This window comes from Monodon monoceros, unplaced genomic scaffold (assembly GCF_005190385.1).
Source record: "Monodon monoceros isolate NGI ecotype Baffin Bay Population unplaced genomic scaffold, NGI_Narwhal_1 Super_Scaffold_5, whole genome shotgun sequence".
NCBI lineage: Eukaryota > Metazoa > Chordata > Mammalia > Artiodactyla > Monodontidae > Monodon > Monodon monoceros.
In genome coordinates, this window is record NW_021703782.1 from 35,539,209 (window position 1) to 35,563,877 (window position 24,669).

Sequence of the window (24,669 nt, forward strand, 5' to 3'; positions counted from 1 at the left end):
CAGCTCTGCTGATTTCAGGTGTTTCCTTTATGTATGTATACACTGACATTCTCCACTTATATGTGTAAATTGAACTTTAGTGTTTTCTCTCTCCTAATTATGCTATACACATAAGTGTTTCCATTCCATGTTATATGTTTTTTTGGAATGGAGGCAGTCAGTATTATCTCATGGGAAAGTGGAAATTGAAAGGGATCTATTTTTTCTTTTTTTTCCAATGGGAGAAAATACTTGCAATTGATGCAACTGACACGGGATTAATTCCCAAAATATACAAACAGCTCATACAACTCAATGTGAAAAACACACACACACACACAAATAACACAATCAAAAAGTGGGCAGAAGACCTAGATAGATATAAAGATGGCCAACAGGCACATGAAAAGATGCTCAACGTAGCTAATTATATGAAAGAATGAAAGAGATGTATTAAATTATTACCTTTAGGCCCAAGAATGGTAGTCCAGTTAATCAACTTCATAAATTATTCACCTTTTATTCTATAACCCTCATCTCCTTTCCTGCCAAAATATACAAGGCTGAGGCTAAAGAATGGATACCTATGTGGATTCAGACCTCTTGAAACTTGGCTTCTATGTGAAATAAGGTTATTTGTTGTGTTTATTGCATTAACTCTGGCTCCAACTCTCTATCAGTGGTCCTCAAATTTGATGATGTATCAGAATCAACTCAGAAGATATTTTTAAATGATTTCCAGGAACACAGTCCTAGAGACCTAATTCCATAGGTCTTGAGGGGAGAATATAATTTACTTATTTAATAATTACTATGAGCTCCTTTTGATGTAAATATTTCATAGACCATATGTTGAGCACTGGAGCAAGGAAGATCATTTTTGATACGTTTATCAGAAATGGTGTGAATCATGTGGGTGGCTGGGGGAGCGTAACATTCTGGGCATTGGGAAAGGGATTTGAAGTTAGAGTTTCTTAGTACCTTGGAGGCTTAGTGATAAGGCCAGTGGAGGTGGACTTGAGTGTGTGAGGAAGACAAAACTAGAAGATGAGATCAGAAACTTCTCTGGCATTTACAGATCACCATATGGAAGAAATGGGCCAAAGAGACTGAGAATGTCTGAATAGAACCAAGAGAGAATCACATACAGCTGAAGACAGAATGTCATATGTATCAATTACATCAAATTCTGCCTAAATGTCAACTAAAATGAGAACTGAGAATTAACCAATTGATTTTGCAGCATGGAGATCATCATTAATATTGACAAGAGCAGTAGTAGAGACAAAAGCCCTTAAATGCAATTGTTTCAAGAGTGGATGTAAAGAAGAAGAAAATGTAAATAGAGAATAAATTAGAAATTTGATTGTTTTAATTAGTTAACACATGTTTTAAGTCCTATAGAAGCACATCAATTAGGAAATAAATTTAAAAAGAGTACATTGAGAAAAGGACATTCTTTTTCTTTTCCTTGAGATTGCTGTTAAAGAAAAAAAGTTTTTATCTAGGAGAAAGTAGATGAAATTGTGAATAGGAATGAGATATTATAACAAAATCATCATCTCCTGTCTCTGCATATATTGGCTTCTTCAATAGTGAGTCAAATGTGAGGCAAGCAATTTGTGTTTTAAATAGTTATAGGGAATGCCCCTTGCAAGAGAAGTTTTTGATAGACAGCTCAGAAATATTCCATGAACCATAGATTTTTACTGATGCATACTCCCTCTCTTTTTATGTATTCTATTATTTAAAGACAGAGAAGATAAATCCTCTTACAACAGCAGCATTGCCAAAGTAACAATGATAAAATCCTTCTATTATGTGACCCTTCTCAAAAAGCAATTTGTATTTTTCACACCCTGCCAAGCAGGTTCTTGGGAATTTTTAAGTAGTGTCTTTAAGCACACAATTTTTATTTTTTAGGGTAAAAATAGGAGGCTTTACTATAATTTATTGAATGTGAATTGTTCAACATTTCAAGAGAAAATAATCCTTAATACCAGGTTAAACTGACTTCAAAGGTCCAGGACACCAAGTTGTTTTAATAGTAGCAGGCATGGTCAGCCTCATGGAACATAATTCTCTTTCTGCTACTCTTAACCTATCTGTGGCCAAGTGTAATGGGAAGACTACTGAAGTGTGTTTCAGGAGGCATTGGCAATAAAATCCTGCTGTGCAGGCATGGTTTGCTTTGATCAGGTAATGGGAACTGTTCCTTAATAAGACCTTGAACAGTTTGAAACGACTATTCTTTCCTCCATTAAATTGTCCTGGGACACTTGTGGCAAATATATTGACCATAAGTATAAGGGTTTATCACTGGATCTCAATTCTATTCCATTGATCTATGTCTATCCTTAATGGCAATACAAACCTATGTTCATTACTGTAAGTCTGTAGTAAGTTTTTGAGATTAGAAAACAGGAGCCCTGCAACTTTGTTCTTCTTTTTCAAGATTGTTTCAGCTGTTCTGTGTTCCTTGCATTTTTATATGAGGTTAGGGATGGCTTGCCATATCCTGCAATAAATTAGCAAATAAAAAAAAACAGAGAGAAAACACTGTTATTTTGATAGGAATTGTGTTGGATTTGAAGATAAATTGGCAATTATTGCCATTTAAAAATTCTATTTTCTAATCCATGAACACAGGGTGTCTCTTCATTTATATAAATCTTATTTAGTTTATCCCAACAATGCTTGTAATTTTCAGTATGAAAGTCTTGCTCTTTTTTTGTTAAATGTATTCCTAGGTATTTTATTGCTTTAGCTGCTATACAAATGAGATAATTTTCTTAATTCAGTTTTGAATAGTTTATTTCTAGTGCATAGAAATATGATTATTTTGTATATTTATCTTGTATCCTACCATGTTGTTACACTCATGTAACAATAGTTTGTTTTAGTCCTTATGATTTTGTACATATATGATCATTTCATCTTCCAATAGAGAGTGTTATAATTCTTACTTTTCCATATAAATGACACATTTATTTTTATTGCCTAATTGTTTTGGCTAGAACCTCCAATAGAATGTTGAATAGTAAGGGCAAGAATGGACATTCTTGTTTTGTTCCTGACTGTAGGGGAAACCCATTCAGTCTTTTTCCATTAAGTATAATGTTAACTGTAGGTTTTTCACAGGTGCATGTTATCCAGTTGAGAAAATTCCCTTATAGTCTTAGCTTGGTGAGTTTTCTTTTTGTTTGTTTTTTGTTTTTGTTTTTGTTTTTTACGATCAAAACAAGTATTTGTCCTGGTTTTTATTGAATAGCCTTTTTTCCAAGTACAGATTGTCCCAATTAACTTTATTTTCTCTTTAAAGATTTGTATCCTATTTAGTGTCTACAGAACTTTACCCCATTTGCCTTTAGGTTCCCTCTGCCCTTTGATATTCTTTCACATTCTTATTTCCCAAACTTGACAAGTTCTTACTCTTCCTTGTTAACAAATCTGTCCCCTGTGGCGATTACATTTTAGTTCCTGAGAATGTTACTTAAGCTTCTTAACCCAAACCACCGCTTCCCACTGAAATAGCTTTCCTTTCTCTGTAATGATAAAAGTAAGACATTTTCTTTATAAACATTACAGTATGCTGAACACTTACTAGTTACTATGTGCCAAGTGTTGAACTAAGTACCTTATAGTTTTTAGTCTGATTTTAATCCTCACAATATGAGGTCAGTGCCATGATGAGCTCCACTGCACAGAGAAAGAGAGGTTAACCAAAATGTCAAGGTCACAACACTAGGAAGGAGCAGAGCCAGGATTTGAATCCAGATCTCTGTTTCCAAACCCTGGCTCAAACAAAACAATAATTTAAAAAAATAAAACAAAACAAACAACAAAGTCTATCTCAAGCTGCTGTGTCAAACTATAGTATCCTTCCCAATCTTTCCCCAGTTAGAATCACTGATAACATTGGTTTTATCCTTCCGAAGTTTTTCCCCAGCTTTATTGTTATATAATTGATATATACATTGTATTAGGTTAAGATGTACAACATAGTGATTTTATAAATGTGTAGATTGCAAGATGATTACCACAATAAGGTTACTTAACACTTCCATCACTGCACAGTTACAAATTTTTTCTTTTTTATGCTGGGAACTTCTTAAATCTACTCTCTTAGCAACTTTCAGATATACTATATAGTATTGTTAACTACAGTCAGCATGCTGTACTTTACATCCCCAGAATTTATTTTTATCATGAAATGTGTTTTGTTTTGTCAAATTATTTTCATTGTGTGGATTCAAGTTACTGTCAGTGGCCTGTCATTTCAGCTTGAAGTACTTCTTTTAGGGCAGTTCCACTAGTAACGAATTCTCTCAGTTTTTATCTATGAGTATCTTAATTTATCCACTTCTGGAGGAGAGTTTAGCTGGATATAGAATTCTTGGTTGATAGTCTTTCCCTTTCAATACTATAAAGATGGTTCTCACTGTCTTCTCACCTCCAAATTTCATAATATTCCTATTGAGGAGGAGTTCTACATGATACATTTTTATTCTCTTGCTGCTTTCACATCTTTCTCTTTGACATTTGTCATTTGACTATGATGTGTCTAGATGTGGATAACTAAATTTACCCTTTTTCAAGTTTTTTGAGCTTCTTTAATGTGTCAATTGGCATTTTTCATCAAATTTGGGAAGTTTTTGACCATTATGTCTTCAAATACTTTCTTTCTGCCTCTTTTTATTTTTCTCTGGGACTCTTACTGTGCATATGTTGGTATGCTTCATGCTGTCCCACAGGCCTATGTGCCTCTGTTCATTTTTTTCTTTACTAATTTTCTTCTGCCGCCGTTGTATAATTTTGAGCTATCTGTATGTTTGCTGATTTTTCTCTTCTGTCAGATGAAATCTACCGTTGAACCACTCTAGTGAATATATCATTTGGTTATTGCATTTTTGACCACAGAATTTTGTATCGTTAACTCTTATAATTTCTTTCTTTTTAATGGTATTGCCTGTATTGTGAGACATTGTTGGCATACCTTCTTTAGACATGGTTTTCTTTAGTTCTTTGGACATGTTTATAAAATTAAATGAAGTTTGTATCTACTAAGTTAAAAATATGAGCCTCCTCAAGGAACATTTTATCTTTTTCCACCCTATGTGTATGTGGCATACTTTCCAATTTCTTTTAATGTCTCATAATTTTTTTGTTGAACACTGGACATTTTAGCTAACATATTATAACAACTCTGGTACCAGATTCCTCAAGTCTCCACCCAACCTCTAAAGTTTGTTGTTACTGTGTTTTTTATCTTTTTCTCTCCATTGTTTCAAATGCTTATTTGTTTATCAACTCTCCTGAGCTAATTCTATAGGTTCTGTATTTCCTGCAGTGTGTGCACACTGAGTTTTTTTTTATTAGCTAGTTGTTGTTGTTGTTGTTGCTGCTGCTGTTAAGTTCTTGCATTTATTTTTAACCCTGGCTTTCTGTGGGGCACCCCTCTGTCAGTATAATTTAGTGTTCAGCCAATGATTAGTCAGAAGATTAATTATCTTGCCTATGGTTTTTCTATCCTTTGCAAAGGGATTTGTATGAGAAGAATACCTTCAAACTTCAAAACAGTTTACAAGACAGCCTTAACTTTCACTGCCTGCTGGCACAGTGTCTCAAGATCAGACTTCTCCTTTCTCGTGTTTTTCCTGGGCATATACACAGCCTTTCACATATACTGAAACTTTTAGATTCCCACATATATGTTGGACCTTTCCAAGTTCCCTTATCTAGTTCTTCCATATTTCCTTTTAAATTCCTGGCCAAACTACCCCAACTGAATTCACAACTGTAGGCAGCTGAGATGTTGCCAGCAATTTTATTTTGTTTCAGTAATGCTCTGGAAATTGGCTCACCCTACCTTGCTGATCTGAGGTCTGTGTCAAATGAAATGGATGTCACACTCAAAGAATATAGATTTTCTAAGAATCTGAAAGTTTGGACAAAATATTGACTGTGCTCTGGGAACGGTACTTTTAATGGAAACCCAGAAGAGGGGAGTCATCTTCTTAGGCTAAAAGACTGATGGCTTTTCTCTGTTACAACACCACCGAGTGAGAGAGGGGGTGGGTGGGAATAACCTGAAGTTATAATGTCATAGACCTCACTGTCTCACCAAGATTAAACATTTTCTCTTGGATAAATTTAGTTTATTTTTAGTTCATTCTGTGACACTAGTTAGTTTCCAGAGTTCTGAAAAGGTTAATTTTGTTTACATTTGTGTTAGTTTTGAGGGAGAACAATTTTATAAATATACTTCCTTTGTAATTCTGGAAGTCAATTGCGGCTCTGCTCCTTTAATGCCACAGACTACTTCAGCCAACTTCCAGCCTCTTATTAACTATCTCCGTACCCTAACAGAGTCTAGGTGACACAGGCCAGGCTTTCATTTTGGTACTCTTGAAGCCCTTTTGCCTCATTTGAAATCAAGGTGATTATCATGCAGTCCCCTGAAGGGCAGATCAACAGATTTCCTTAAAGGGATTTATTTTCTCAATCACTTCAATCTCATTTCTTTCATACCAGTATTGATCAGGATGTGGCAACATCTTGAAATTTAATGTAATATTTATTTATTTATTTATTTTAAATTTACACTGTTAGTTCATTTTAGGTTGGTGCAGTGTTCCTTTCTATATAGAGACTCAGGGACCAGTGTAACAGAGACTCCCCCATAATGTAGCTGTGCTATCTGGTACTTGCAGCATCCTCATGTGCTAGGAGAAGTACATGGAGGTCTCATCACTGCTTTCCCATGCTTCAGCCCAGAAGTGCTTCCTGCCAATTTCTCTCACAGCAAATTGGATAGAATTAGTCACACGGGTTTACTTAGCTCCAAGGGGATTGAGGTTTTTCTTGCCCTCCTTATGACTAGGAAAAAAAAAAAAAACAGAAGAACCCACAATCTACTACACTACTCTTTAAGCTGAATGCTGGTTAAGTGTTGCAAAAATCAGGTTCAAGCCATTTCCTCTTAGAGTCCTCTGTGGGCAGTCTAGCACTTTACTTTTGAATTGGGGCATACTTGGTATGTATTATTTTATTGTCTACTGGAACCTCAGCTGGAACTAAACAAGGAAAATCTCATTTTACTTTCTTGCTACACAAAGTAGAATTTTTTATAGTTAGGATATTTTCTTAGATGCCTTTTCACAAATTGTCTCCACAACTGCCAGCAAGAATTGGCACTCTACCCAGTCCTGGTCCAGGAATGAGAGCAGCACTATTTCTTTTCATCTTTTCTTCCAACTGGCTCAGAGAACAAGAAGTTGCACTGATTCATTCTGACAGTCTGTCTGGCAATATCCACCTAAACAAGAAATGGTTTTCAAACATTATTAACAATAACTTTTGCATTGCTTTTCTAAAATTAATGTCTAGCTTTAGATCAGCTATTCTGTCCAACATAGAAAATTTACTTCATAAAGACTGTCCTAGCTGCACAAGATTGCTTAGTCACACTCTACATGGGGCCTCTATCATCCATCGCTCAAAAACGTAATAAACAGAGAGGTCTTGTGTTTCTACTACAATCAGCCCTCTGTATCCATGGGTTCTTTATCCACTCATTCAACCAACCACAATCCTAAGTTGGTTGATTCATTGATGTGGAACCCACAGATACAGATGGCTGACTGTACTACACCACTGAATATAAGGGACTGAATATCAACAGATTTTGGTATCCATGCAGGTCCTGGAGCCAATCCCACTGGGATAATGAAGGATGACTGTATATGCTAAGGAGTGAGTTAAGATCTTAGACTTTAACAAGTGTGTGAAACATACATACTTATTATCCTCATGCAATTTCTAGTCTATTAAAAATAAATATTAGAAAATAATTATACAGTCACCACATTCATTCAGTAATGCAATACATATTTATTTAATATATTGAACATTTATTAGATGCTAGGTACTGAAATTCCAAAAGCAAATGGGGCATTATCTCTGTCCTTCAGGTTTAAAGGTTATGAAAATTTAATTGATTTATTCACTTCCCTTCATCATAACAAACAAAAGTATATCAGGACTTAATTATGCTGCCTAAAATTTCTAATGTAAGTCTGTTTTGCTTCTGCTGAGGTCTGGTAATTGTGCTTCAATGTTAATTTCCCTAGTATAGTCTAGAGGGGACAGAACTTCTGAAATGGAAGAGTAAAGAACTTGATAGATCTTCTTCCCAACCATACAACCATTTAATTAGGGGAAATTATAAAAATATCATGTAACATTTCTAAAAATTTTCCTTAGTGCATATAGAAAATGGAGAAGCATTGGTTCAATAAAGTTTACTGAATCTTGTTAAGAACAGAGAGAGTCTGGCATTTGAGCTCTCACCCACTCTCTTCCTCCCCTCCCAGTTTGGTATTATGGATACTCTAGTTTGGATGAGTTATGGCCAAGAGTATCAAGTTGGACTTAACAAGTTGAGTAAACACAGAGTTTATTACTGTCTTACACAGTGAGTTCTACACCCAGATATATCATAGCCAAAATGTTGAAAGCAAACATAAAGAGAAAATCTTGAAAGTAGCGAGAAAAAACCACTTCTCTTCCAAGGAGTCCTAATAAGATCAGCAGCTGAATTACCATCAGGAAAACAAAACCAAAAACAATAACAACAACAACAAAAGTAGCTATAAGGCAGTGGGATGATGTATTCAAAGTATTAAAAGTTAAATAAAAAGACTGTCAGTCATAACTTTTTCCCTGAATAGCCTAACAAAATAGATATTTTCCAAATTATTTTAATATACACAATAATAAAATCACATATTCTAAGATGCTATCCTAATGCCAAATGAAATCTACATTTCCCAACTAAATGCTTTCCACACTCTAGCAGAGCAAAAGAAGACAATGTGATAAAATAGTAAGAACACAGTATTTGCACGTAAAGAACACTACATTTAAATCTAATTTCTGCATTTCATAGCTCTCTTGTAATGTGTAAGAATTATAGTCTCAATATGTCTAAAATAGGAATGATGATACATATGTAACAGGGTCATGATAAGAATTAATTATTGTGACACATATGTGGTGCTTCGTACAGGGCAGTTACTCAATAAATGTTTGCTCTAGTAAAGAAAATTCCTATTCTTAATATATGATGGACATTTCACTAGCAGTGTTGCACTAGTTCACTTTATTTATTTTGCCTAGAAGCACTGGATAGACAGTGATATCACTCTATTTTAAAGTGGATAAATGGTAGCACAAGTATGTAACAGAACTCAACCAATATCTTACATTTATAACACATTTTATTTTAAGACTTATACTTCTAAATTCTGAGTTCTATGACTTTTGGTTGCTGTTTTCACTGCAGTTTTCCTAATGCCTAAAACCACAACTAGAAGGTGGCTGATAGCAATAAGTATTTCTTGGCGAATGAAAGCCAATCTGAATCTCATTTCAGACATAACATTGAGTCATGCTGAAATAAGGGAACTGCTAAAAACCTTAATATTCAATAAAACATAACACTTTGTATTATTATTTTTTAACATCTTTATTGGAGTATAATTGCTTTACAATGGTGTATTACTTTCTCCTTTATAAAAAAGTGAATCAGTTATACATATGTCCCCATATCTCTTCCTTCTTGCATCTCCCTCCCTCCTACCCTCTCTATCCCACCCCTCTAGGTGGTCACAAAGCACCGAGCTGATCTCCCTGTGCTATGCGGCTGCTTCCCACTAGCTATCTGTTTTACGTTTGGTAGTGTATATATGTCCATGCCACTCTCTCACTTTGTCCCAGCTTACCCTTCCCCCTCCCCGTATCCTCAAGTCCATTCTCTAGTAGGTCTGCATTTTTATTCCCGTCTTACACCTAGGTTCTCGGTATTTGTTTTTATCTTTCTGACTTACTTCACTCTGAATGACAGTCTCTAGGTCCATCCACCTCACTAAAAATAACTCAGTTTCATTCCTTTTTATGGCTGAGTAATATTCCATTGTATATATGTGCCACATCTTCTTTATCCATTCATCTGTTGTTGGACACTTAGGTTGCTTCCATGCCCTGGCTATTGTAAATAGAGTTGCACTGAACATGTTGGTACATGACTCTTTTTATATTATGGTTTTCTCAGGGTATATGCCCAGTAGTGGGATTGCTGGGTCATATGGTAGTTCTATTTTTAGTTTTTTGAGGAACCTCTATACTGTTCTCCATAGTGGCTGTATCAATTTACATTCCCACCAACAGTGCAAGAGGGTTCCCTTTTCTCCACACCCTCTCCAGCATTTATTGTTTCTAGATATTTTCATTATGGCCATTCTGACAGGTGTGAGATGATACCTCATTGTAGTTTTGATTTGCATTTCTCTAATGATTAATGATGTTGAGCATTCTTTCATGTGTTTACTAGCAAACGGTATATCTTCTTTGGAGAAATGTCTATTTAGGTCTTCTGCCCATTTTTGGACTGGGTTGTTTGTTTTTTTGATATTGAGCTGCACGAGCGGCTTATAAATTTTGGAGATTAATCCTTTGTCAGTAGCTTCATTTGCAAAGGTTTACTCCCATTCTGAGGGTTGTCTTTTGGTCTTGTTTATGGTTTTCTTTGCTGTGCAAAGGCTTTTTAAATTTCATTAGGTCCCACTTGTTTATTTTTATTTCCATTTCTCTAGGAGGTGGGTCAAAAAATATTTGCTGTGATTTATGTCATACAGTGTTCTGCCTATGTTTTCCTCTAAGAGTTTGATAGTGTCTGGCCTTACATTTAGGTCTTTAATCCATTTTGATTTTATTTTTGTGTACGGTGTTAGGGAGTGTTCTAATTTCATTCTTTTACATGTAGCTCTCCAGTTTTCCTAGCACCACTTATAGAAGAGGCTGTCTTTTCTCCATTGTATATTCTTGCCTCCTTTATCAAAGATAAGGTGACCATATGTCCGAGGGTTTATTTCTGGGCTTTCTATCCCATTCCATTGACCTATATTTCTGTTTCTGTGCCAGTACCATACTGTCTTGACTACTGTAGCTTTGTGGTAGAGTCTGAAGTCAGGGAGCCTGATTCCTCCATCTCCGTTTTTCATTCTCAAGATTGCTTTGGCTATTCGGGGTCTTTTGTGTTTCCATACAAATAGTGAAATCTTTTGTTCTAGTTCTGTGAAAAATGCCAGTGGTAGTTTCATAGGGATTGCATTGAATCTGTAGATTGCTTTGGGTAGTAGAGTCATTTTCACAATGTTGATTCTTCCACACCAAGAACATGGTATATCTCTCCATCTATTTATATCACCTTTAATTTCTTTCTTCAGTGTCATAATTTTCTGCATACAGGTCTTTTGTCTCCTTAGGTAGATTTATTCCTAGATATTTTATTCTTTTTGTTGAAAAGGTAAATGGGAGTGTTTTCTTAATTTCACTTTAAGATTTTTCATCACTATTGTATAGGAATAGAAGAGATTTCTGTGCATTAATTTTGTATCCTGTTAGTTTATCGAATTCATTGTTTAGCTCTACTAGTTTTCTGGTAGCATCTTTAGGATTCTCTATGTGTAGTATCATGTCACCTGCAAGCAGTGACAGCTTTACTTCTTCTTTTCCAATTTGGATTCCTTTTATTTCTTTTTCTTCTCTGATTTGTGTGGCTAAAACTTCCAAAACTATGTTGAATAATAGTGGCGAGAGTGGGCAACCTTGTCTTGTTCCTGATCTTAGTGGAAATGGTTTCAATTTTTCACCATTGTGGACGATGTTGGCTGTGGGTTTGTCATATATGGCCTTTATTATGTTGAGGAACGTTCCCTCTATGCCTACTTTCTGGAGGGTTTTTATCATAGATGGGTGTTGAATTTTGTCAAAAGCTTTCTCTGCATCTATTGAGATGATCATGTTTTTCACCTCAGTTTGTTAATAATGGTGTATCACGTTGATTGACTTACGTATATTGAAGAATCCTTGCATTACTGGGATAAACTCCACTTGATCAGAGTGTATGATCCTTTTAATGTGCTGTTGGATTCTATTTGCTAGTATTTTCTTGAGAATTTTTGCATCTGTGTTCATCAGTGATATTGGCCTGTAATTTTCTTTCTTTGTAAAATCTTTGTCTGGTTTTCATATCATGGTGATGGTGGCCTCATAGAATGAGTTTGGGAGTGTTCCTCCCTCTGCTATATTTTGGAAGAGTTTGAGAAGGATACGTCTTAGCTCTTCTCTAAATGTTTGATAGAATTGACCTGTGAAGCCATGTGGTCCTGGGCTTTTGTTTGTTGGAAGATTTTTAATCACAGTTTCAATTTCAGTGCTTCTTATTGGTCTGTTCATATTTTGTATTTCTTCCTGATTCAATCTTGGCAGGTTGTGCATTTCTAAGAATTTGTCCATTTCTTCCAGGTTGTCCATTTTATTGGCATATAGTTGCTTGTAGTAATCGCTCATTATCCTTTGTATTTCTGCAGTGTCAGTTGTTACTTCTCCTTTTTCATTTCCAGTTCTATTGATTTGAGTCTTCTCCCTTTTTTTCATGGTCAGTCTGGCTAATGGTTTATCAATTTTGTTTATCTCCTCAAAGAACCAGCTTTTAGTTTTATTGATCTTTGCTATCATTTCCTCCATTTCTTTTTCATTTATTTCTGATCTGATCTTTATGATTTCTTTCCTTCTGCTAACTTTGGGGTTTCTTTGTTTTTCTTTCTCTAATTGCTTTAGGTGTAAGGTTAGGTTGTTTATTTTAAATGTTTCTTGTTTCTTAAGGTAGGATTGTATTGCTATAAACTTCCCTCTTAGAACTGCTTTTGCTGCATCCCATAGGTTTTGGGTCATCGTGTCTCCATTGTCATTTGTTTCTAGGTATTTTTTTATTTCCTCTTTGATTTCTTCAATGATCTCTTGGTTATTAAGTAGTGTGTTGTTTAGCTTCCATGTGTTTGTATTTCTTACAGATTTTTTCCTGTAATTGATATCTAGTCTCATAGCGTTGTGGTAGGAAAAGATACTTGATATGATTTCAGTTTTCTTAAATTTACCAGGGCTTGTTTTGTGACCCAAGATATGATCTATCCTGGAGAATGTTCCATGAGCACTTGAGAAAAATGTGTATTCTGTTGTTTTTGGATGGAATGTCCTATAAATATCAATTAAATCCATCTTGTTTAATGTATCATTTTAAGCTTGTGTTTCCTTACTTATTTTCATTTTGGATGATCTGTCCATGGGTGAAAGTGGGGTGTTGAAGTCCCCTACTATGATTGTGTTACTCTCGATTTCCCCTTTTATGGTTGTTAGCATTTGCCTTATATATTGAGGTGCTCCTAAGTTGCGTGCATATATATTTACAATTGTTATATCTTCTTGGATTGATCCCTTGATCATTATGTAGTGTCCTTCTTTGTCTGTTGTAATAGTCTTTGTTTTAAAGTCTATTTTGTCTGATACGAGAATTGCTACTCCAGGTTTCTTTTGATTTGCATTTGCATGAAATATCTTTTTCCATCCCCTCACTTTCAGTGTGTATGTGTCCCTAAATTTGAAGTGGGTCTCTTGTAGATAGCATATATATGGGTCTTGTTTTTGTATCCATTCAGCCAATCTGTATCTTTAGGTTGGAGCATTTAATCCATTTACATTTAAGGTAATTATCCATATGTATGTTCCTATTACCATTTTCTTAATTGTTTTGTGTTTGTTATTGTGGGTCTTTTACTTCTCTTGTGTTTTCTGCCTAGAGAAATTCCTTTAGCATTTGTTGCAGAGCTGGTTTGGAGGTGCTGAATTCTCTTAGCTTTTGCTTGTTTGTAAAGGTTTTAATTTCTCTGTCAAATCTGAATGAGATCCTTGCTGGGTAGAGTAATCTTGTTTGTAGGTTTTTCTCCTTCATCACTTTAAAAATGTCCTGCTACTCCCTTCTGGCTTGCACAGTTTCTGCTGAAAGATAAGCTGTTAACCTTATGGGGATTCCCTTATGTGTTACTTGTTGTTTTTCCCTTGCTGCTTTTAATATTTGTTCTTTGTATTTAATTTTTGATAGTTTGTTTAATATGTGTCTTGCCATGTTTCTCCTTGGATTTATCCTGTATGGGACTCTCTGTGCTTCCTGGGCTTGACTGACTATTTCCTTTCTGTTATTAGAGAAGTTTTCAACTATAATCTCTTCAAATATTTTCTCAGTCCCTTTCTTTTTCTCTTCTTCTTCTGGGACCCCTATCATTTGAATGTTGGTGCATTTAATGTTTTCCCAGAAGTCTCTTAGACTGTCCTCAATTCTTTTCATTCTTTTTTCTTTATTCTGCTCTGAAGTAGTTATTTCCACTATTTTATCTTCCAGGTCACTTATCCATTCTTCTGCATCAGTTATTCTGCTATTGATCTCTTCTAGAGAATTTTAAATTTCATTTATTGTGTTGTTCATCACTGTTTGTTTGCACTTTAGTTCTAGGTCCTTGTTAAACGTTTCTTGTATTTTCTCCATTCTATTTTCAGGATTTTGGATCATCTTTACTATCATTATTCTCAATTCTTTTTCAGGTAGACTGTGTATTTCTTCTTTATTTGTTAGGTCTGGTGGGTTTTTGCCTTGCTCCTTCATCTGCTGTGTTTTTCTCTGTCTTCTCATTTTGCTTAACTTACTGTGTTTTGGGTCTCCTTTTCGTAGGCTGCAGGTTCGTATTTCCCGTGCTTTTGGTATCTGTCCCTAGTGGCTAAGGTTGGTTCAGTGGTTTGTGTAAGCTTCCTGGTGGAGGGGACTAGTGCCTGTGTTCTGGTGGATGAGGCTGGATCTTATCTTTCTGTTGGGCAGGTCCACGTCTGGTGGTGTGTTTTGGGGTGTATGTGGCCTTGTTATGATTTTAGGCAGCTTCTGTGCTAATGCATGGGGTTGTGTTTCTGTCTTGCTAGTTGTTTGCCGTAGGGTGTCCAGCACTGTAGCTTGCTGGCCGTTGAGTGCAGCTGTGTCTTGGTTTTGAGATGGAGATATCTGGGAGATTTTCGACGTTTAATATTATGTGGAGCTGGGAGGTCTCTTGTGGACCACTGTCCTGTACTTGGCTCTCCCACCTTAGTGGCACAGCCCTGACGCCTGGCTGGAGCACCAAGAACCTGTCTTCCACACAGAAAAAGAGAAAAAGGGAAAAAAATATATATATCATTACTCCCAAAGTCCACCTCCTCAATTTGGGATGATTTGCTGTCTCTTCAGGTATTCCACAGATGCAGGCTACATCAAGTTGATTGTGGAGATTTAATCTCCCTGCTCCCGAGGCTGCTGGGAGAAATTTCCCTTTCTTGTCTTTGCTCAGCTCCTGGGGTTCAGCTTTGGATTTGGACCTGCCTCTGCGTGTAGGTCGCCTGAGGGCGTCTGTTCTTTGCTCAGACAGGATGGGGTTAAAGGAGCAGCCGATTCGGGGGCTCTGGCTCATTCAATCCAGGGTAGGGAGGGGTGCGGATGCAGGGTGAGCCGGCGGTGGCAGAGGGCGGCGTGACGTTGCACCAGCTTGAGGTGTGCCGTTCGTTCTCCTGGGTAAGTTGTCCCTGGATCCCGGGACCCTGGCAGTGGCTGGCTGCACAGGCTCCCCAGAAGGGGGGTGTGGATAGTGACCTGCGCTCGCACACAGGCTTCTTGATGGCTGTTGCAGCAGCCTTAGCATCCCATGCCCGTCTTGCGGGTCCACGTTGATAGCCGCGGCTCGCACCCGTCTCTGGATCTCCTTTAAGTGGCGCTGTTAATCCCCTCTCCTTGCGCACCAGGAAACAAAGACGTGAGAAAAAGTCTCTTGTCTCTTCGGCAGCTACAGACTTTTTCCCGGACTCCCTTTCGTATAGCTGTGGCGCACTAGGCCCCTTCAGGCTGTGTTCACGCCACCAACCCCAGTGTTCTCCCTGGGATCCGACCGAAGCCCGAGCCTCAGTTCCCAGCCCCCGCCCGCCCTGGTGGGTGAGCAGACAAGCCTCTCGGGCTTGTGAGTGCCGGTCGGCACCGATCCTCTGTGTGGGAATCTCTCCGCTTTGCCCTCCGCGCCCCTGTTGCTGTGCTCTCCTCTGTGGCTCCGAAGCTTCCCCCTCCGCCACCCGCAGTCTCCGCCCACAAAGGGGCTTCTAGTATATAGAAACCTTTCCTCCTTCACAGCTCCCTCCCACTGCTGCAGGTCCCGTCCCTGTCCTTTTGTCTCTGTTTTTTTCTTTTTTCTTTTGCCCTACTCAGGTACGTGGGGAGTTTCTTGCCTTTGGGAGGACTGAGGTCTTCTGCTAGCGTTCAGTAGGTGTTCTGTAGGAGTCGTTCCACATGTAGATGTATTTGTGATGTATTTGTGGGGAGGAAGGTGATCTCCGCGTCTTACTCTTCCGCCATCTTGAAGCTCTTGTTGACTCTGTATTATTTAAATTAACAGAAAATCTTAGGAGGCTCATGTATTCTTTTAAAATTTTGTCATAATATTCCAAAGTCAATATTCCAAAAAGTTAGTCTTCCTACAGTCAAGGTGAAAACAAAATCTAGCTATTCTGGATTTTTACCTGGTTTCTCCCAAACAGTAGTTTACTAGATCTCTGACCATCATAAATTTAGCTGTATAAACTCCCAAAGTAATCTCACAGAACTCAACATATGGACAATATGTGATACCCACCATATGAAAATGTGAGATGTAGGGTATATTATATGTAAACAATCATTATTTAGTTAAAATTGGACATTTCCCAATGACTCACATCAGTGTCATTCATTAGTCCCTGTTCCCGCTCCCACAGATGATCAGGAAGTTCAGGAGCTCACATATTAGTCAATAAAATTCTTCAGATCATAAATCTAATTTTATCTGATTCACAAAGTTTCAACACTCAGGGGATTTTGACAAAGGCTTGATTGCCAATTCTTGACTACAGTAAAAGGAGATGATGCTTTAAAGTATTTCTTTATTCTGTTATCTTAGGTAGGTCTTAAAGTCTGGAGATAAAAGCAAATTTGTTGTAAAATTTGACACATAAAAATGGAATCATTGGAATCCTTCTATATCATGACTCAGCAGTAGAATATAAATCAGTATAAGTCAACTAATTAGGCTTAAGTTTTTGCTGTGACTCCGAGCTGCTCATAAAATATCCACTTCCTTTTATTACTGGGCACCCAGAAATACATTTCTTTGACTGTGGTACAGTTGGATGAGACCATGTGACTGTGTTTTTGCTAATAAAATAGAATTACATGTGGCATTTCCAGACCAGGACGTTATGAAGCAAGTGGCCGCTCTGCATTTTCTTCGGCTGGCGGCATGCAGGAAACACGAGAGTCATGGGTATACCAGAGTCATGAATGTCCTTTTAGCACCTTGTAGAAGCAAGCTGACCCCCAATCATATATGTTAATATTCATGGATAAATGGTCAAGCATAAAAATTCTAGTATGTTTGAGCCATTACATATTTTGGGATCTATTTATGGCTTACATCCTTTCATCACAAACCAAGTATATATTAGTAAGTATAGCAATAATTAACGCAAGCCATTTTAATAATTGAAGTTAAAGGGATTTTATTTATCCACAGATTCCTAGAGTTAGTTTAGGGCCTACTTTTAAGCTTTGCATCAACACCAGGGATAAAATAATAAATAATGCTTGGTACCACCTGGTAGAAAATCATATTTGACTCCTTGAATACTCCCTGAATAAGTAAAACATCCGTGTTTATATTTGGAATGCACAATACATGGTAAGCTTTTATATTTTCAATCAACAGCAGAATATTTATTGTAATATTTATGTTGCAAAACTAAGTGTTACAAATTGTTTTTATTTCTGACTCTTAACTCACCAGTCTAGAAAATAAATAAGTCTGGATTGAAATATACAGAACTGGATGGATGGCAGGAGGAAGAAAATCCAGAGTTCAACTTTATGCTGTAGGAACAAAGAGTATTCTACGTAAATATTTTTACTTGAAAACAAAACATAATATAATGTAGTGAAAATGCATGTATTGAATGAAATATGAAATATTTAGCAATAGTAGCTTTTAAACATTTCTGGGTTTAGTATAAATGGTGAAACCACTTTGAAAAACTGTTTTTCAATTTATCATATATTTTAACACACACCTATTCTAACTCTACTTTTCTACTCCTAAATATATATCTAAAAAGAATGCTTAAGTCCATAAAGCATTTTATACAAGAACATTTATAACAGTTTTATTCTTCATACCCAAACCAATAAAAAGTCCACATATTTTTCAGCGGGGAAGTAAATGAATTGTGATATATCAGTATAGTGCAGTACTACATAGCAATCATGATAAACAAACTTCTGATACAAGTGACAGTGCAAATATGTCCCAAAAATATATTGAGTGGAATAAGGTAGAAACAAAGGAACGCAAATTTTGTGGATTCGTTAACATGTAGCCTGAGAACTGAACAAATTAATTTGTATTAAACGAGTACGAACAAGATTACCTCTGTGAGGGGGGCATTGACTAAGAAAAGGCATGAGGAAACTACCTAGGGGTATGAAAATGCTCATTATCTTGATTTAATTAGAGACCACCTAAGCATGTGAATATAAACAAAGTAAAAACATTTAATTAAAAATCATAATTAAAATACTTTTGAATACATGGTAACACCTCTTCGATTGAAATACTTAAGTCTCAGATTCATTTTATCACTTATTTATTCTGTCAATAGACATTAAATATTTATTAAGGATTTACTGTGTACCAACCAAGCTCAATGGTGGGAATTTTAAAAAAAATTTTTTTTTAAAACATTTATTGGAGTATAGTTGATTTATAATGTTGTGTTATTTTCAGGTGTACAGCAAAGTGAATCTGTTGTATAAATACATATATCCACTCTTTTTTAGATTCTTTTCCCGTATAGGACATTACAGAGTACTGAGTAGAGTTCCCCGTGCTATACAGTATATTATCTACTTTATATACATATAGAGAGAGATAACTAATAACTGTATATGTCAGTCCCAATGGTTGGAATTTGAAGTGAGTAAGATATTAACTCTGCCTTTAAGAATCTCCCAGTCTAGTAAAGAAAATGAACACAAGAATCCATAATATATGATTAAATCCTTTCTGTATCAACAGTTATTTAATTGCATGTTGTATATTGTATATGAGATATATGATTATTGCGGGAATGCAATGGAAAAAGCAAGGAAGCATACCTAAAAGATGGCATCTTCAGTCTTACATTAATGTAATTACCACTATGTAAAATAATTCCCCCCACCCAAAGCACAAATAAGAGAAAGCAATTTGGCTAAGCAATCATGTGCTTATTAGTTCGGTTCCGTTAGTCCTAACTGGTAGACTCGAAATTAACCACAGGGCTTCCCTGGTGGCGTAATGGTTGAGAGTCCGCCTGCCGATGCAGGGGACACGGGCTCGTGCCCCGGTCTGGGAGGATCCCATGTGCCGCGGAGTGGCTGGGCCCGTGAGCCATGGCCACTGAGCCTGCGCGTCCGGAGCCTGTGCTCCGCAACGGGAGAGGCCACAACAGTGAGAGGCCCACGTACCGCAAAAAAAAAAAAAAAAAATTAACCCCATTTAATTCTAACTCCAGCCACCAGGAAAAGATGGGTTGCTATAGAATGGCAATTAATGAAATCCCTTTTTTAGACATATAATCCCAAATTCATCATTGGAAAGACTAAAATGACATATAGGAAAAAAATCCCAAGCCGAGTTAGAACCAGAAAATTTAAGAGAAACTTGCAAAGAAAGTATCTAAAAATTTGGCATAACTTTTATACCTTGAGAATATTTTCCTTCCTGGAAAAAAGAAGGAAGGTTTCTTTCTTGCCATTGTATTCCTTCCTTCCAGTCTGAAACATAAGGCCCATCTTAAAATTGTCTTCTTCCCTACCCACTACTAAAAGCACCCAGATAGTCTATTCCCCTCTTGTTAAAGTGGACTTCTCCCATAGATTTTGCTTTCATTTAGTGATTTTCAACTCCAATAGAAGTTCCCTCATACTGAGTTACAGTGAAAGCTGGCTGGGTGCAAGCTGGGATCTTTCATGGGTCCTTTCCAGCCTACCTATGATTAATGTGTAATATTTTCAGTTTCTTTCTCAGAGAGTAGTTTTAATGCTATATTGTTCTGAAATAAAATAAGAATATGTTGTTTATGCAAACTGTAAGCTCCCTATCCTTAATTACAGCATCAGTAACTTCCATGAAAAGTCATTGAGCTTAGAGTTCTAGCAGAGTAAGGGTTAGGCTTTATTTTGAAATTTCTTACTTAAAAGTCCAAAGCATTAAATTGCATGGTTATAAACTCACAGCTCAAATAAAAAATCAAGTCATGCAAGGCGAATACTATTCCTGTAAAAAAGTCACATAAATAGGGAAAAGCTGAATCGAGTGGAAAGCTTGACAAATATGTAAATATGCTAACAAAAGCTATTTTCTTACCAAAGCCAGATTGGTGCCTCCTGTCCTTATAAAACAAATCATATTACTGCCTAGAAATCTCAAGCTTTGTAAAAATGTGTGGTTAAAGAAAGAATGATCTAGGCAAATGCACATGATGTAACATATGCTGAATTTTACCTAGTGATAAAAATAGAAAATTGTAAAATCAAACAACAGTGGATTTGAAAGAGTCTTTAGAAACTGCCGAGTAGGTTCTGTTTGTATTACCATCACCAAATGAACCAAGAACACCAGATTCGGCACAAACCGCTGCTCATTCTCCCACCAGAAACATTCAGAGGCATACACATCTACAACCGTCCAGGAAACAATCCATGTAAAGGAGCGCATGAGTGATGGAGCTTATACACAGCACCAAGAAAGGACTAATCTCTCAAGCTGTTCTTTCAGAAGAGGATGTGATTAGCACATGACACTGGGGGTGGGGATGGGGAAGTGGATCACAATTCTAGTCGCTAGATCCTGTCTTTAGGACCTTACTGTGGGAATAAAGCCCTCAGCCTCAGGTGTTTGTTTTACCTTTTTTTTTTTTTTTTTTTAAATTGAAGTATACTTGATTTACAGTACTGTGTTAGTTTCTGGTGTACAGCAAAGTGATTCAGCCATATATATGTACCACATCTGCTTTAACCGTTCATATTTTGATGGACACTTAGATTGCTTCCACGTCTTGAATTTTTCCTCTTTCTTAAAGAGAAAGCACTCAGTTTTCACCCACCATCCACATATGCAGGCTCATCTCCTGGCTTTGGGTGGGAAGGTGGTGTCATTTTTTTAAAAATTTTAAAATAAATTTATTTATTTACTTATTTATTTATGGCTGAGTTGGGTCTTTGTTGCTGCACGTAGGCTTTCTCTAGTTGGAGCGAGCAGGGGCTACTCTTCGTTGCCGTGCGCGGGGTTCTCATTGCGGTGGCTTCTCTTGTTGTGGAGCATGGACTCTAGGCGAGTGAGATTCAGTAGTTGTGGCTTGCAGGCTCTAGAGCACAGGCTCAGTAGTTGTGGCGCACAGGCTTAGTTGATCCGCGGCATGTGGGATCTTCCCGGACCAGGGCTCGAACCCATGTCCCCTGCATTGGCAGGCATATTCTTAACCACTGCACCACCAGGGAAGCTCCAAGGGTGGTGTCATTTTAATAGGTATGGGTGCATTCATGGGAGGATTTGCGTGAGGTATTGCGAGGGGCGGGGGGTTGTTTTCCCATTTGTTGTCTGCTTCTCTAGAACTGAAGAAAGGTGTTCCAATGAGTTTTCAATGTCTTTTTCCTAATACAAAAGAAAAAACAGGTAATATCTCACTGGAGTAGAATTGATTGATTCTGGAGTAGAATTGATTGATTTAATTTGAAAGAAAGCCCTCAAATGTAAATTTGAGGGCTTTCTTTCAAATTAAATATTTTGTTTATCCTGGGAAAGCTTCTATCATTTGGCAGCATGGAAGAAAGTGATAGGCCATGGGACGGAAGTGAGGTCTCCAGGAATTCTCTCATCTTTTCCAATCTTATCTAGACAAAGTGCTTCCTTTTATTTTAGCAGTCTCAGAGAAGGAATAGGTGGAAGTGCCCATTTGGCCTTTTTCAAATAAACATACAACATAATATAACTCATAAATATAAAAAGCAAAGTTTGTGTCCTTGCCAATAACCTTATCTTTGTTATCAAATATTACCTTATCAAATTAACATTAAAGAAAAATCTTTCACTGAGGCATCAAATCTCCTCCATTTATTTTCTTGTCTCAGGAGCCTTTCTATATTCTCTTCCTTCAACTCTCTGCCAAAAGATTTCACTTCCAGAGAAAACATAAATTTATATTGCAGTAGTGAAATGCTGCTGGAATGCAGGCTGTCATTTTGTCATGATAGGCCAACGTTCTTCTTATAATGTGTTAGTAAAACGGAACATCAAATAGTTACTTTTCCTATGTGCAGTCCAGTAAAAATTATAAACTCTTTCACTTACTTTTACTATAAGGATTACCTGTATTTCTTCAGTATTCCTTATATGATGTTTAGTCTTTCATGATTTTAATGTTTTATCTTCACAGTTTTAGATGTTTTCATCTGTGAAAGCAGGAATTTCCTGATAAGCTACAGATTCATCTCTATTTATCTTCTCTTGTACTTAATAAATAGAAAATATTTTAAAATAGTTTAAAATTAAACATGAACAGTAATCACTCTGACTTCTCAGGATGTATGTTCATGTTCAAAATCTATTCTTTTTTTTAATCATGTAACTATTTCAAACAGAGAGGTTATTTTCATGGAAGTAGCCAGGTGTTTCATTGGTCCCATATACTGAATTTTGATATAACAGGACAATATAATTGGTGATAGTTCCAAATCAGTGTGCATAACTATCGTACATTAAGTAGGGACAGTACCAGACTTATAGACTTGGTTAGATATTTTTTGTAAGAAATTCCCCCATGTGTGAGAGAATCATTATATAACAGCTAATTTCTGATGAAACACCAATAAACACTCAAATATATAACTTAAATCATTGATCTCATCAAAGCACTCATACCATTCCCAATTTAACTGTTGATTTTTGCACAAATTGATGTGTATATTATTTTGCTTTTTTTCCCTGGATGAGTAGAAAATTCATTACTTCTAAATTTTTAAATGATTAGCATTATATACTACAGTTCACACTTAGAATCACTTGTCATTGACCCTGCCAATCTGTAAGTAAATTTCTATCCATAAGTAAATTTCCCATTGCCATCCTTTTCCTGTTTATCCAGTACATAGTCAGTAGTCTGCAATTATAAGAAGCACTCTTTTCCAAAAACCCATAGCTCTCTTCCCTTTATTCTTACATTTTCCTAATTTAGCAGCACATACCTGTTTTCTCCGTGTCTTTAACCGTGCAGTTGAGCACTGATGCAGAAAATTCCACCACTCCAAAAATTGATAATGAGAGTCAAGAGTCACAAATGCACATGAAATCTAACAGGCACACAAAAGTGTCTGCCCATCCTACTAATAGTAATGTGACTCTCCCAGTTTCAAAGAAGATTGTTTTGCATTTTTTTATATCTAAGTCTCATAGTCACCTTTACTTTCAGCCAATTCTAGCCTTGCAGTTTTACTTACGATATAGAAGTCACCAGGTTTAGACTCCCAGATCTTTCTATCAGTGATCCCAAGCTTTCCAAGAGCAATTCCATTCTAGTTAAAACATAAGCCCTTTCATTACTTGAGCACCTATTTTTACCATATCTCTCTTTCTACCCTGTGCATTTGGAGGCCAGCAGTTTGCTAGGCACCTTGAATTCAAAGACAAAACACAGTAATTGAGGGGCTGCTAATTTCAGAATCATACTATAAGCTCTGCAACAGAAGAAACAATGGGCTGGTTGTTGAATGAATGAATGAATGAAGACTCCCATGATTAATGAAGGTGTGCATGGTAAGAATTTGCAAAGCTGTTGAAGAAATATGATTGTGCTGCTATAATATGAATTGTTAATAGATATCTGTTTACCCTTACAGATTACTTATTAATCTTTATTCATTTTTAACAAAAACAAAAGACTTTAATCAATAACATGGTAAATGGAAAATGTTGACATATTTTTGGCTTAATGAGGAGCTACATAAAGAATATAACCATCAGTAAAACCAAGAGCTATCTTTTTTTAATTAGGTATTTACTTTATGTCCATCACTATGTTAAGTGTTTTAGAAGTATTAAATCTTTACTCCATTTTGAGTTGGTCACTGTCATTAAAATTAATCATCACACCACCATTTTATAATTGAAATAGTCGATGCTTAGAGGCAGTGTGCAATTTGCCTAGGATTATTCAGGGCCTTCGAATCAGGAGTTTATTTCAAATAAAATTTGAAAAAAACACTTCAATCACATGGAGAGAGAAGTTTGCATTTTTTGTCATGTAGAAAAGACCTACATTCAGATTAGAAAGTATCTAACAATTACTTTTTTTTTAAATGTCAACAATTGCTATATTCTTAATACGTCCAGTGAAAGTTAGTCTTAAATACTGCTTTACTATAAATAATCTACTGTCCTAAGACAAAAAATCCTAAATACAAATGTCTACGTTCAATTTTTTCACATTGGATAGGTTTCATTTTAATCTGCTTTGTTTATCTGTTAAATACCTAGGGATCCATGTCTCAGTCAATACCCATATCTGTTCAAAATAAATTAACCTCCTTTAGGTAGATAGCCTGATAAAAATGATTTAAGTAGCTCAAACAATTTGGGTTTATTTCCCTTTCCTAGTTTGAATCCT

At 36.4% G+C, this 24,669-nt stretch overlaps 1 pseudogene; it reads left to right on the forward strand.

Annotated features, from left to right (window-relative positions):
• Positions 1-15,394: 15,394 nt before the first annotated feature.
• The window catches only part of LOC114884434, a 159,580-nt pseudogene continuing 150,305 nt past the window's right edge, over positions 15,395-24,669 (forward strand).